We start from the raw sequence: 13,835 nt of genomic DNA on the forward strand, positions 1-13,835 counted from the left end.
TCCCCCTCCGGGGACCCAGGTACGTTTTTTTTTCCTTTTTTTCCCCCCTCCCTCCCTTCCGTCCTCCTAACCCCACTTACCTTCTTCTCTGTCTTCTTTCGGGAACGGACGCTCTGGGAACAGCTCTGTTCCCAGAGCGTCCGCTCCTGATGGCCACCAGGGAAAGGGAAAACAGACTCTGTTTTCCCTTTCTCAGCGGCCATTTTCTGGGTTTTTTTTTCTGTCGCAAAACGCTGCAGCGTTTCAGGACAAAAAAATGCCTTTAGTGCCCCTGTCACACAGATATTACGGGCCAGGGTACTAATAGCTATATGCTGCACAGGCCTCGTTCCGGCCTATAACTAAGGGCCTAAGGCATTACCTGAGCCAGTAATGCCCCTGCCGCTTGGGGCATATTGTTTAATTAATTCAGAAACTGTAGGTAATCCTGCCCATTTCGTACCACAATGAGCATGGTATGGAATATCCCTAGCTGCTTTGCCTATAGTATTAGCAATTTATACCTCCCATTCCTTACCAGAAGCCCTGCTATGGGTAGTATTAGAAGGAATGGTGTCTCTTGTGACTTTCCAAAGCCCGTGGTATTTCCATTCTTTGTGCATGCTGCCAATGTTAGCCACTTCTCCCTGTGTCTTTGCTTGATATAATTGGGCATCCAGGAGTAGTAGGCGTTTTTACGCTTTTTTATATAGCAGATTTAAGATATGCACTGTCCACCATTTTCACAGCAGTCCAATAGTTGTTAACCATACACTTGATGTCGTGCCTACGTGCTTTCTTTTCTTCTTTGACCTTAGTATCAAAATGAAGTACATGTTTGGAACTGGTATTATATACTATATCCATCCATTTTCTTTTTCGCTCAACAAATACATGCTCGCTAATGGAGTGCATAATTTTTTTTATCGGGTCATACAATTCACATTGTCTGTTGCACGATTCATATGCTCATCAATAAAGTTTGAACATTCAATGCTTGTTATTTCATTAGCCTTTTGTAGTTTAGGCAGACTCCACTTCACACGATTTCCGGCAATATTATTTGAAATCACACCATTGGTATCATAATAGGTTTTTGGGCACTTTATATCTAGAAATTCACCTAAAGGAAAATGATTGCTTACTTCACGAACAACAATGCCCATATCAATCACCCGAGGCAGAGCAAGCTGATTTCCAAAAATATAGTCAATCGTGGAGGCGCTACAGCCATCAACCCTGATATAGCCACAATGAGCATCACCATTACAATATACATTCAAACGAACAAGGTCATGGATATACAATAAGTGTGTCCAGGACATTCCTTTTTTTGTTATAACGATCAGACAGGTCTGGTTCAGAAGAGGAATGTTCACAACATAAGTCAAATTCAGATGGTATTCTAGCACTAAAGTTCCCCCCAATTATTACCAGATTAACAGTCCCTGCTACATCTAAAATATCCCCCACTGTTCTCATGATGTGAGCATCCCTAGTGGGAGGATCATATATTATAATAACCAGTATACAGCTTTCTATTTGGGGAACATTAGTGATTTGACCTGCTACGACATTTGTTTTTAACGGAAACGAGTAGACCACCTTTAGGACTACCTCTGGATCCTTTAAAGGCTAGCTCGAGTATGGTTATAAAACCGTCTAATACAGCAGGCTCAGTACACAAGAATATACAGTGCCATATGAGGGGGGGAGGAGGATCCAGTTTTCATTGACCGCCAAATGGATAAGTTGGAAATAGTGGGAGGTAAAGTTGTCAGCACAAATTGAGGTTTTGCTACCTAGACATTGGGCATTTCAGAGTCAAAGTGTAAGTTCAGAGGGGGTCAGGAGGAGGCGGAGTCAAGCGCAGAGCTGCTTGAGGGGGAAGAGAGGGGTAGATGAGGTTGGAGTGGGTGTGGTTTGAGTGGGCAATGTCATTGTGGAGAGGGTGTAGGATCTCCATGGTTTGGCGAGAGGAGCAGGGAGGCATGCAGGGAGTGTATTTAGCTCCTGGTAAAAGGATCAGAGTGAAGGGTTCATGAGAAAGATGAGGATATGCAGGAGCATGATCATAGAACAACAGAGGACAAGGAATGTTGTTGATAGACACAATCAGGCAAAGGAAGGTAGTCTTTGCCAGTGTCAAGGTCGAGCAGTATAGAGGGGATGTGGCAATTCCCTTTATCCTACCTTCTCTGGAGAACCACCAGGGGACTTTGGTATTCTCTGATGGGCTGTGGGTCTGACCGTAAGCCATTTCTGCCTGATCAGGACGTCATCCACTGGAGTTGTCTTTTGCTGCTTTTGGCCCTGGACTGTGGACACCAAGACTTCATGGCATGGATAAAAACTAAAAAGTTATATTTCACATGGCTCTCTGGGGGCTTATCGTGAGCTTCAAGATGGTTTACACTAGTCCCAAGAAGCTGTGTATTGCCCCTTACTCTTGCATGGAGAGGGGCACTTTGATTTTGGTGCATGTCCGACAAGATGTGGTCAGGGTACTCTGGAATGGCAGTTTGTGGCAAAACAATACTTGTAAACACTGTATTTTACTTTCTGTCATGATTTGCCCACATGAGGTCTTGAAGCAATGCATGATGTCTGAGATGCCATTAATATGGTCCGGATAGCTTGGTCCTCCAGTGAGAGGCAGGCTTTGTTTTTAATGCTGAACTCGCAGGTGATAGTCGGGGTTCAACTACTTTGCTTTAGAAAATAACAATACAAATGTAATCTCTAACAGCAGTTTTGAACATCTGATGATCTTTCCTTCTGCCTTGTGGTTTCCTTTGTCCCTGCCGCTTATGTGCTCTGTCTGCCACCGTTACAGATCTCCCTTATGGTGCAAGGCCTTGGCATTTGAGACAGAGTCCTAGACTGCTCCAAACAGGTGAGTAGTGACAGCAAGCCCACCATCATAGCGACAGGTGGTCCCCCATGATAAATGCAATACTTCCCACCTCTGGAAATTATTTATTGTTTGCAACTGTCAGATTTTGTGAGACGTCCATGGCAGTAGGAGGAGTGTTTTTTAGGGTTTCATTGCAAACACCTTCTTGTGAAGAGAAAGGAACGGATGTTTACAGTTCAGCATTCACATCCTATCATAAACTGTGTTTAATTACAAAGTTTATCACCTACTTTGAATCATCATCAGATGAAGTCATCTTAAAAACATGCTGCATAGATTGATTCAACACTCCATGGATTCCTGAGAAATGTGGACAAGTAACTTTAACATGGACACAAATGATGAGCGGATGGGACCCCTTAGTCAGAGCAATGTGCCCACACCAGAAATCCCCTTAATTGTGGGTAGGGATTAGAAGAAGGAACATGTCCATATTTCTGCTCACTTTGTGTTAGTGCTGAGCAAGGAGTGTACTATCCCTATACCAATATGTCAGGAGCGCCACTCAATGAACACCATTAAAGACCCGGATCTGGTCCCAGTGGCTCCTAGTGATTACTAGCCTTCATTTTTAACCTGGAGTGGGCACTGGACGGTGGGTGTGCCCTGGCCCACTTTCCATTGGTTACTGAGTGAAGGCTGGCCCTGGCCCAGGAGCACTGGTATTCCTCTCCTGGAAAAGTGGGAACAGCACCCCTTCCACTTAGGAAGCCGTTCAGTGCAGGCTCTGTTGCAGTCTATTTCATGGGGCAGGGCTGAATTTTCCATGTTTTGTGGAGCCTGGCATGGCCCAGGAAGAGAACCAGCGTGTACATTGAAGGTACCTTTAACTAGGGGCCTCATTGCAGAATCTCTGCATCGTATTAGCACCAGGGCAAAATGGGCCAACTGAAAATAAATATTCTTTAAATGCATTTTTGCACCAGAACTATGTCTGCCTACTGATAATAGTGTGCCCTGCTAGCAATAGGGTACACATGTCCCTGGTGCAAACAGGAACTCCATTGATGCCCCACCAATGACTGTGCCGGCTAGGGATGATGGGAGATGTAGTTGAACATATTTGGAATGTTGGAATGCTGCTGTACTGCAGTATTTTCCGTAGTTTAAATAACTTGCATTGGTCAAAGTTTCTGCAGTGAGGCTAAGACACTGAAAAAGGAGGCACAGGGAAAGCAAAAGGGGACAGCAGAACGGCACTAGCACTGCGTTAATACTGGCGGAATTTTAACCCAGTTGTCTTAACATCTAGAATAACTCAAACATTTCAGAATACATTTTCCAGTGCATTTTTTTGTTAAAATATCACATACTCCATGTTTCTGTGTGTCTTTTCCTGACTGAGCAGCGCTTAGAATATTGTTGTTTTTTCATCTATTTGCTATCCTTGTACTAAAGGAAACAGTTCCAAGTAACTCAATTTCTGTTTTGTAATATAGCAGCAGCTGTGAATTTCATTCAAGGTGAGGACAAGTCATATCATGTTCCTTTGACTCTCTTCCTTTTATCATCTCCTGCAGAGAGATCTCATATGGTGTAATGGACTATGCAGGCTGGATAAAATAAGTCTAAGTTAAGCTTTTCATCTTCACAGATATCAAGAGTTATACAATGTATAAAGAAAAGGAAGCGAGCCGGGCTTCCCAAATATAATTATCCGCTGTCGAACCTATCACTGGTAACTGTTGCATGTTGATGCATGAGGGCTGAAACCACATTATCTTGGCTAAAAGGTGAAATCAGTTTCTGAATATAGGCCAGTCAATCATTTCTCCCAAGAACGGATTCGATAGCTTCAATTTGTTTGCATGTGCCACTTATCTAACAATTCATTGTGAGTCATGGCAAGGAGGCCAGACTAAAACCAAATGATATTTAACTTTTTATTGTACAAAATCACTTGAAATTAAAGAACGCACTCATCTTTCCCTTTTTTATCAAAGATGTATGCTAGTGATTCTGTGACTTTTTGTTCAAGAGCATTCATCTTTCCAAATGATGTATTGAATCCATGAACCATCGCTATTATTGCACAATATTAACCAGATTGATTGTATGTTGTAAGTTCTGGCTACTAATTTAATTGAGATTCCATCACATTAAAAGAAAACCCAGTAAATAGTTTATTTTATCTCCTTGACAGGAAAACGAAGGCCAGCTGATCAGAACTTAGAGAAGTTCCTCTCTTACTGAAGTGTTAGAATCTGCGCAAGAAGGCTCTATTCTGTGATAACAGACTGCAGCCCAACTGAGTGGTCCCGAGCCAAAGGTGGGGGCCACTAACAAGGGTGAAGGTCGCTTAGCACCCAAAAGAACCTGACAGTAAGCACTCCAAGGCTATTAGAACTTGTGCAAGAGGGATCAAAAGGGAAGACTAATCCGGGTCCTCCTGCCTCTTTGCCCAGTGTCCAGCATGTACACATCACAAAGTGAAGCTTGGAATGCAGCTCTTAAAAGAAGTTAGAGCCTCCATTTCAAGCTTGCTGATTGGCTAGAGGGGAGGAAACAATGAGAAGAACAAAGGGGAAACGTGCTGGATTCTACATGTTGGTAGAGTCTGGATTCCACCCTTTCTGATTGTCAAAAGAGCTCGAATGGCAATCAAAGACAGGTGGCCAAATGCCACTGCATGAAAGAAAAACGTGTGTTTTGCCCACATCAGTGAAGTATTTTTCATAGAATTTTTCCTAATAAAAAACAATGAAGTAGCCTTTACAAGTTTACTGTTTTACTTTTTCCCTTATCTCTTGGTATGTCTGCGTTGATATTGAGCTGACTCCTCACTCTGCATAATCAGCAAAGGGTTTCTTGAGTAGTTTTTGAAGAATGTTTGTGTTGTTTTGCAGTTTGGTAGATATTTTTTGTTTCCCAGTCAGATTCCCATTTATTACCACAACAAGAAGAGCATGTGTTTTGTGTGTTCAATGAAAGTATGAAAATATTTACTCATCCAAACAGAGTATTTGTACTTTTTATAGGAGCTGTTAAGATAACAAATGCTCCTATTAGCAAATAACTTATATCAGGCACATGCAGCATCCACTCTTGGTACTTGCAATCGCTGGGCAAACAAGCTTTGTTTGGTCCAAGAAGGCGACGGCTGATGACTTCATCACCATATAGCCACGCATCATATTGGCAATGGCTAACTTGGAAATCAAAGACTCCTTAATGGAATAGATAACAACATGTGGTCTGCACAACATTTAAAACTATGTTTAATGATACAACTGACCAAATGTGAAGCTTCATCACATCTCTTTATTTCATTATTTCCTTCGCTCTTATGTCAATCTGGAAAAGTGAATACCCTTCATTTGAATGACAGACGTAACTTGATGGCCGTAGGTCAACCGTCTTATGCACCGAATTATAGAAATATAGACTGTTATGCTTGACCAACAAGCGGCCATTTTAAACGTAGCAGAATCGCCATTTTGCTTGTTAACCATTGCTCATTGCTTTCTGTCTAAAAATGCTTTGCAGCTTGCAATTCTTGCGTTTTCTGCTTACTCTGCTCAACTGTTAACATTGTTGTCTGAATATGAAAGGGCAAGGTCGCGGGACTGAGGAGTTCGTTGAAAACTCCTCATGAGTAGCCTAGAAAGGAATGCCCACGCTCCCTCTCTGTAGCCTTGAGGGAGAGCTGCAGGGCATTTAATCATGTCACAGCTGCCAGCCAGTCTCGTACGATGGTAGAATATGTTAGAATAAAACAGCTAAAGGCTTGAATTATGCTTCTCTTACGGCCCCTCTTTGCAAAATCCTTTGGAGCGTGTCGGCTCCCAGGACACGAATAGTACCTCATAGATAGCAAAGCATGGAATGTGGCTCTTCCCCCGTGTGCAGCTTGCTTCCAAGAACAGAACCACCGTGTTCTGTTCAACAACTAAAAGATGCCTCCGCACTTTCTAAATTGCACATTGTTACTAGAATAGACATCGAAAGTGTCATAATTGTCATACCCGTCGGAAATGTCCATCGTCATCCCGAGTTCAAAGAAACTTAATAAAGGAGGGTGTTAAACATGACATAGCTGATTGTATGATATGCATTTTGTATATATGTAACTGATGTACGTAATTCTCGCTCTTGCGTCCCTCGAGGTCTAGGAAACTCACGTCGCGGGGCATGAGACCAGAATTGGCCAATTAGGACTATTTTTGCTTGCAATAAACCCTAGCATTGGGAATTTGAACCTTGTGTCTGGCGCATCTTTTCGTGTATGGTTATTGCCTTGTTTACATATCATGAAGGACCCCTAGGGGCCCCTTTCAAGATGGCGCCCGAATAGGGACCCTCCCCCACTTGCCCCATCGTATACATTGTAACGGAGTAAAGGCGGAAGAACGGCGAGGACGGGACGATCGAGCCGAGATCAAGAGGTGTACGGGGCGCCCTGTAGAAGTGAGGAGAGATTCCTTCTGCAGATGCAAATTACACAATGCAACAACCCTGGAGGATAATTATGTGTGTGCTGACATTAGCAAAATTAGCATAACTCCCATGACCGCTCATTAGGATTTTGGAAATTAGTCCTGCTTAACAGAAGCTGTGAAAAGGCTAGTGACCTATTTTTGTCCAGCATATGGTTAGTGTATGGTTAGGCTCGTTATATTCAAGCAGAGTATCTGGTCCTATAATGCTTGCAATAGCCTTGTCTGAGTTTCAGTTGTTGAAAGGCTTGCTTTAGCTTAGCCCTTTGCAGGAAGGTAAAACCCAACTATGGTTAAATGGTATCAGGTAATATTATCCCTACCAATAATATCACCATATTTATGGTTGTAAGGCAAGGCCATAGTTGATATAATTAGTGGGGATAATTTATAGGGTTATTGGGACTGGGGATTGCAAGGGTGTCCCCGCTCCATTAAAAAAAAATGTTGGGCGTTGCAGGGTTGTCCCCCGCAGGTTCCATGGCTTAACATCGCTACATAAATATGGCAATATTTTTGTATGCCGATATTTTTGCGGGGATATTAACACATGGAACCGTGTAGGTTGCTTATATGAACATAGGAATGCATAATGGTTCTCTGCATGGGCATTGGTGGCCTTTAAGTTGGTGTTTCATTGGCAGCTGTTCAGTAGTCCTTAGTTAACACATAATAGAATTGTTTGTCTTTTTATTTTACTAAACAACTGGATGGTAGTCAATCAAATGTATTAATTTGCCAATTTCTCTGATTAGAATTCATGCTGTAAAAGACTGAGCACTGAGCATCAGTGAGCTGGAATATGAGGCATTACTGTAGGAGGTGGTTAGGTCATGACAGGAGATATTGAATGATCTGGAGGCCGCTTCTATTTATACATGCAGTGAGGCAAAGCAAAGAAATGAAAAGGAGAGAGTCTTCCCACTCACAAATTGAAGTTGTCTCAACATTTCTTAAAATATGTAATTCAACTAATTTCTTACAATCTTCCGAGTGCTCATTGGAAAAGGACACCCATCTGATGTTATCCATTGCAGATAACAACAGCCCGAAACCAAAGCGCTATCTCAGTAAATATGAGAATTTAGTGCCCAATTGATGGCATTTTTTGCAGGGTTCAAAGTGACTTTGCACTGCTGAAAAGTGACTTTGCACTGCCGGCACAAACCCTGTTTGATGGAACTGTGCAAAGTGTATGTTTGCAGTCCAAAGTCCGTGCAAAGTAGCTTTGTACTGCCCAAATTACCATGCACTGACTTTGCATGACAAAAATACAAGTCTTTGCTGATGGCATATTCTCTCCAATTTTCTTGTTACATGGAGGCACCAAGCAGGGGTGTCCCCCTGTCACCTCGATTATTCATTTTATCGTTGGAGCCTCTGTTACAGCGTATACGGTTGAATTGGGGATTAAAGTGCTGGAGTGGACGGGTTTGAAATCACGGTTGCCGCTTACACAGATGATATCTTGGCATTGATGGAGGACCCGCAGACTTCCTTACCCCATTTCCTAACTGATGTGGCAAAGTACTCAGAGGTCTCTGGTTATAATTTAAATGTCCATAAAACCAAATTATGCCACTGAATAAATACTGCTTTAAGGTGCAATGTGAAGGTTCACACTTTTTTGGAAGCTACGGGTGATAAAATATGTGGGCATTACATTTATCAATGACCCGTAACTGTACTCTAACAGAATATTCAGGAGTCTATATCAAAAGTTGATTCCTTACTTTGATGATGGACACCAATGCAATTGTCATGGTGAGGGAGGTTGGAAACAATCAAAATGTCCATCACACCCACCATCTTATATGTTCTTTGGATGTTGCCATTAAACTGGCTGCCGCTGTTCTTTAAAACAATTGACATACAAATCTCACGGTTTGTACAGAATAATAAGAAAGTTAGATTTTCTTTTAACAATCTTAGAACTGAATCATCTCAGGGAGGAGTGAATTTCCCATACTTTCAAAGTTATTTCGATGCATTTACGATTAAACAGGGGCTAAAATGGTACTCGGACTTCAATGAGATGCTATCACTGCGCTGACTAGATTTTGAAGACGCTTTGCCAGGGGTAGTGGAAGTGACATCACATGACCATTGACCTTTGATGACATCACATGAAGTGATGTCATTTGACCCTATCCCAAAGTGACATCACGGTAAGCGATTGAACATGACCTTTCACCCCTTGACAAAACAGGAAGTGGCATCACATAACATTGTTTGTAAGTACACTACGAAAAATATGGTTACGTTATCCCTGTAACGTGATATACATTTAAAAAAAGAATGGATCACCATATGTATGGTTAATGTCAGCGCGTATAGGCCCATGTACCAAATTACTGTAAATGCAAGCAGACGTTCAAGGTCAAATGATAATGGTATGTTATTATATAGCACTTACGCTTATGCACTTCATATAGAACAAATATACTTACAATATCACCCAACCTGTGTTGATCACACGCACATTGCAGCAGTGGGCGCTCAACCCACTGAGCTATCTAGACGGCTATTGCTATCAGAAAACCAGCCACTCCAGAAACAAAGAGTCACATGCTGCTGGCCACAGCACAGGAGCCCCCATTTAAAAAAAACTACTTTTTTTAGGGGTACAATGGAGACCACAGGGGTAGCAAGGGAGACCTCAGAGGTCGCAGTTGCGACCCCTGATGAACCCTAAATGACATCCCTGGCCTTTTAGAATGGGGGCTATCCCTTGTATTAGAACAAAACCCTCACTAATAGGGATACATGCTATCCAATATAGTTGCAAGGCACTCCGACAGTGGGTAAATAACATGGGAGAGGTGGTTGGACTGGATGGGAGACAGCATATATGGTATAATGATAGGTTCATGGTAGCCGGCAAAACAGTTTTTTGGGCAGTATGGTACAAAGTTGGTATTCTGTACGAAGATCAAGCATAGATGGGTCAGAGGACAATAACCTTGCAACAGCTTCAAGAGAGGCAAGACACAGACAACAGATTCAAAGTTCAAACATAAATGTTTTATTAACTCAAATGTCAGGATGGCTGAAGGCCTAAATTGCCCTAAACTAAGGTGGGATTTCCCTACCTAAAGAAACTAAGGAAAGTCTGAGTCAGATTTAAAAGTCTGTGTCCAAAACCTATACTTGCCCTCACAACTAAAGCTAAACAATGTGTAGGGATGTCAGCAATAAATGAAATAGTGTTCCAAATAAGGTTCTGAGCTTCTTCCGGCTCCTGACTTACTTTTCAGCTGCCCTTTCCCCAGGTTCAAGATAGTTCCACAAAAATCTCAGGATTCCCTTTCCCGAGTTCAAGACAGTTCTGCAAATCCTTAGGGATCCCTTCCCCAAGTTCAAGACAGTTACATAAAGTCTTGCAATTCCCAAGTTCAAGATAATTCCACAAAACCTTAGGGTTCCCTTCCCCAAGTTTAGGAATGTCAACTTGTACTTCTCAATCTTTCAATGTTCAAAAACAGCTCCAGACCAACTTCATACTCCTTCTGGTTTCTTAACAGTTCAATCCAATTGCTTTCTCCTTTTTCACTTCAGCCACCTCTTTCATTTTCACAATTGGATTTCCCCCGGTCAAGGTACAGTTGTCAGACCACATGGTCCACCCATTACAGGTCGTGCAACTAGGAACCCTGAGCTCTCTAGCCCACACATGTGCTTCTGTATCTATACCTGTATGATGGTTCACACTCACTTGGCTTCTCCTTGTCAGCCACTTGCCTTTGACACAATGTGTTCTTTCATTTTCCTGTCTTTCGGCCTTGCCACAATGTAGTCTTTCCTGTGCCAGTCCTTTGGCCTTGCCACAATGTATTTTCATATATAGTTCACTTTGTGGTGGTTTTGTTCCTTCAACACCTTGCTTTCATGCTCTCTTGCAATCTTCCATACTTGCCTTCTTCTGTGTTTCATACGGTTCATGCTTTGCTTTCAATAGGTTGTATATACATTTCACACACACTTGTCATCAAGTTAAAGCTTTGCCAAAAGCTTTCATTTAGTCCAGTATTCAATAGCTGTGATCTTTCAATCTGCCGCTTGCAAGTTCTTTTGTCCTTATTTATCTCTCAACCTGCTGCTTTGGGTTAATTTCAACTTGTGCATGCTTTTTCATTCATTCAGCATCTATGTTCAGCTTCCCCACAGCCCCCAAGTGTGCCCTGGTTCAAGTGCTCTTCCCTCTTCTCTCACCAGTCCCTATTGTCTACTCTGGGCAGCAGTGCTTTCTGTTTCAGCTCCACTGACAAGTTTTGCTTGGACCGTGAGCCCCGGTCGCAATTCACTTTTTCTCCGTAAGGTGCTGACAGCTCCGCTTTCTCTCAGCAGACTCTGTTGATCACTGTGTTGCTTTCTCCTGTGTCAATATCTCTGCCTGTGTGTAAAAGCAAGAGAAAATATCGAGGCTGAGTACCACAAAAGGAAATACACCAAACATAGGCTTATAAAGATTCACAGGTCTTTAATACTGCGCAGTTTACAAAGAACAAAAGCAGATAGCTATCTGGCCCTCAGTACATCACAGTGAGTACCAGCCCTTTAGTGTGAGGAGTGAGAGGTACTGGACATCTGGACATTCGTACATTTATAGAATTTCAGTAATAATGTCCAGCCCCTCTGCAAGTTAATAATCTGTGGTCTGGAGTTTGTGCCCAGTTCACTTATGGCTTATACGACAATATGCATACGGATTATATTTGGTTTACATTCAAACAAGTTACAATGGCAAAGTGTATTCCCAGATTTAGCAGTAAGCCTTAGCACATATCCGTTCACAATGCAGTTCAGCCATTGTCCACGCTTGATGTTTGCTTTATATTGTCTTCGATGTATGTTCGTGGATGCGGCTTATAGGTGCAGACCACCACAAGTCATGTATGGGACAAGGTCTCTTTACCCAGTCTAAACATTCGGCCCGCGGACAATCTAACCATTAACTTAGTGTAAAGGTCGGGAAGGCTCGTTACAAGTTGGAAACACAGTCCATCATTTTAGAACACTGAATTACATATGAACAGAAATCAAAATGGAGGAAGATCCAAAAATGGCGGCGAAGTCGATCCAAAATCAGAACTTTTGAAACGCTGTTTTCTTAGGCCATTATGTATAAGAAAGGAGGCACAATATGATTTCCCATTTAACATGTGGACCTCCGACCAATGAGGCTCCCACACCTGTGGCCTTCTTGTGGTCCACCTGGTCCATAGCTCCACAGCTTCATGGGGCCGTCTGCCAGCATCCAGGTTCTCCTTCAGGACCCACCTCGGCTGCCTCCTCGTATACAGGATACTCTTCTGGCCTCCCTGTTGCTTGTCTCTTCCCTTTTTATACACCTGCAACCACTTGGCAGGTGGCAGGTGTGAGTACCAAATTGTAATTGCCTGGATAAGATTAGTGGAGCACTTGAGACATGCCTGACCTTTACACCACTCTGCAGGCCTCTTCCACATCTTAGTTCTAGAGTGGTGAAAAGATTTACTAGTGTTCACTACTGCTAGTCGCTTCTTCCTCGCCCCAGTACCATAGTGGGTTAAATGAGGGGAAACGAGGGGAGATGGTTTACAACAGCACATACAGGCCGAGGAAGGGTGACGTTGGTTCTCATGAAGGAAAGGGGGATACCATGTCTTGCCTGTGGATATCCTCTCCATAATCCCCAAGGATCCTCCACCCATGTGACCTGATCTCGCTTCTCCACCACCAGGGTCTGGATCCAAAAGCAATGGCCTTTCCCTGGCCACCTGAGAGGAGGATCCAAGCAGAGTAGGTGTGAGGATACCCTCAGGTTTCTCACAGCAGCTAGTTGTAGGTAACCATGTTACACAACATTCTTATTCATCACTGGGAAGTGACATCATCCTCAGTCCCCATCAGTGGCTATGATTTATAGGCTGCTATCGAAATATGCCCAGCATAGTGCAAACTATAAGATTGAGCGAGCATGGATGGATGAGTGTGGGCCAGAACTTCTGGGGAATTGCTGACCAAACATCCTGGCAAAGGTTTGTCATACCTTCATCTCAGTATACACTACCCAAACCCTGTACATGTTGTACAATAGAGCGCTTTGGACTCCTTCAAGGCTTTGAAAGGTGGAATCAAGAGATCAAGCTGCCCTTTGCTGGTCATGTCTGGCGGGGTATGGGTGCTTAATGCATATGTTGTTCTAGCGCAGATTTGAATACTCCTTCTGGACATCAATATGGCCATACAATTTAAAGATATGTACTTTGGACATAACATTCTCACCCAGGATAGTCATTTGAATATGAGAATACTTAAATTACGCCATTGGCTTTCTTGACTAAATGTATGCACGCTCACAGGAAAACTTTTTAAACATGGAAACCAACCAACCAGGGCTATGTTGAGAAAGTCTTTAAGATAGGATAGGTTCATTGTTATAAATTAAAAGTAAGCCACTCTGACCATAGATGGGTCGCATTTAAAGAATAAAAGCTCTACCGACATGTTCTAAAATGAGC

This window comes from Ambystoma mexicanum, chromosome 8 (genome assembly GCF_040938575.1).
Source record: "Ambystoma mexicanum isolate Mex_15411 chromosome 8, UKY_AmexF1_1, whole genome shotgun sequence".
Lineage (NCBI taxonomy): Eukaryota > Metazoa > Chordata > Amphibia > Caudata > Ambystomatidae > Ambystoma > Ambystoma mexicanum.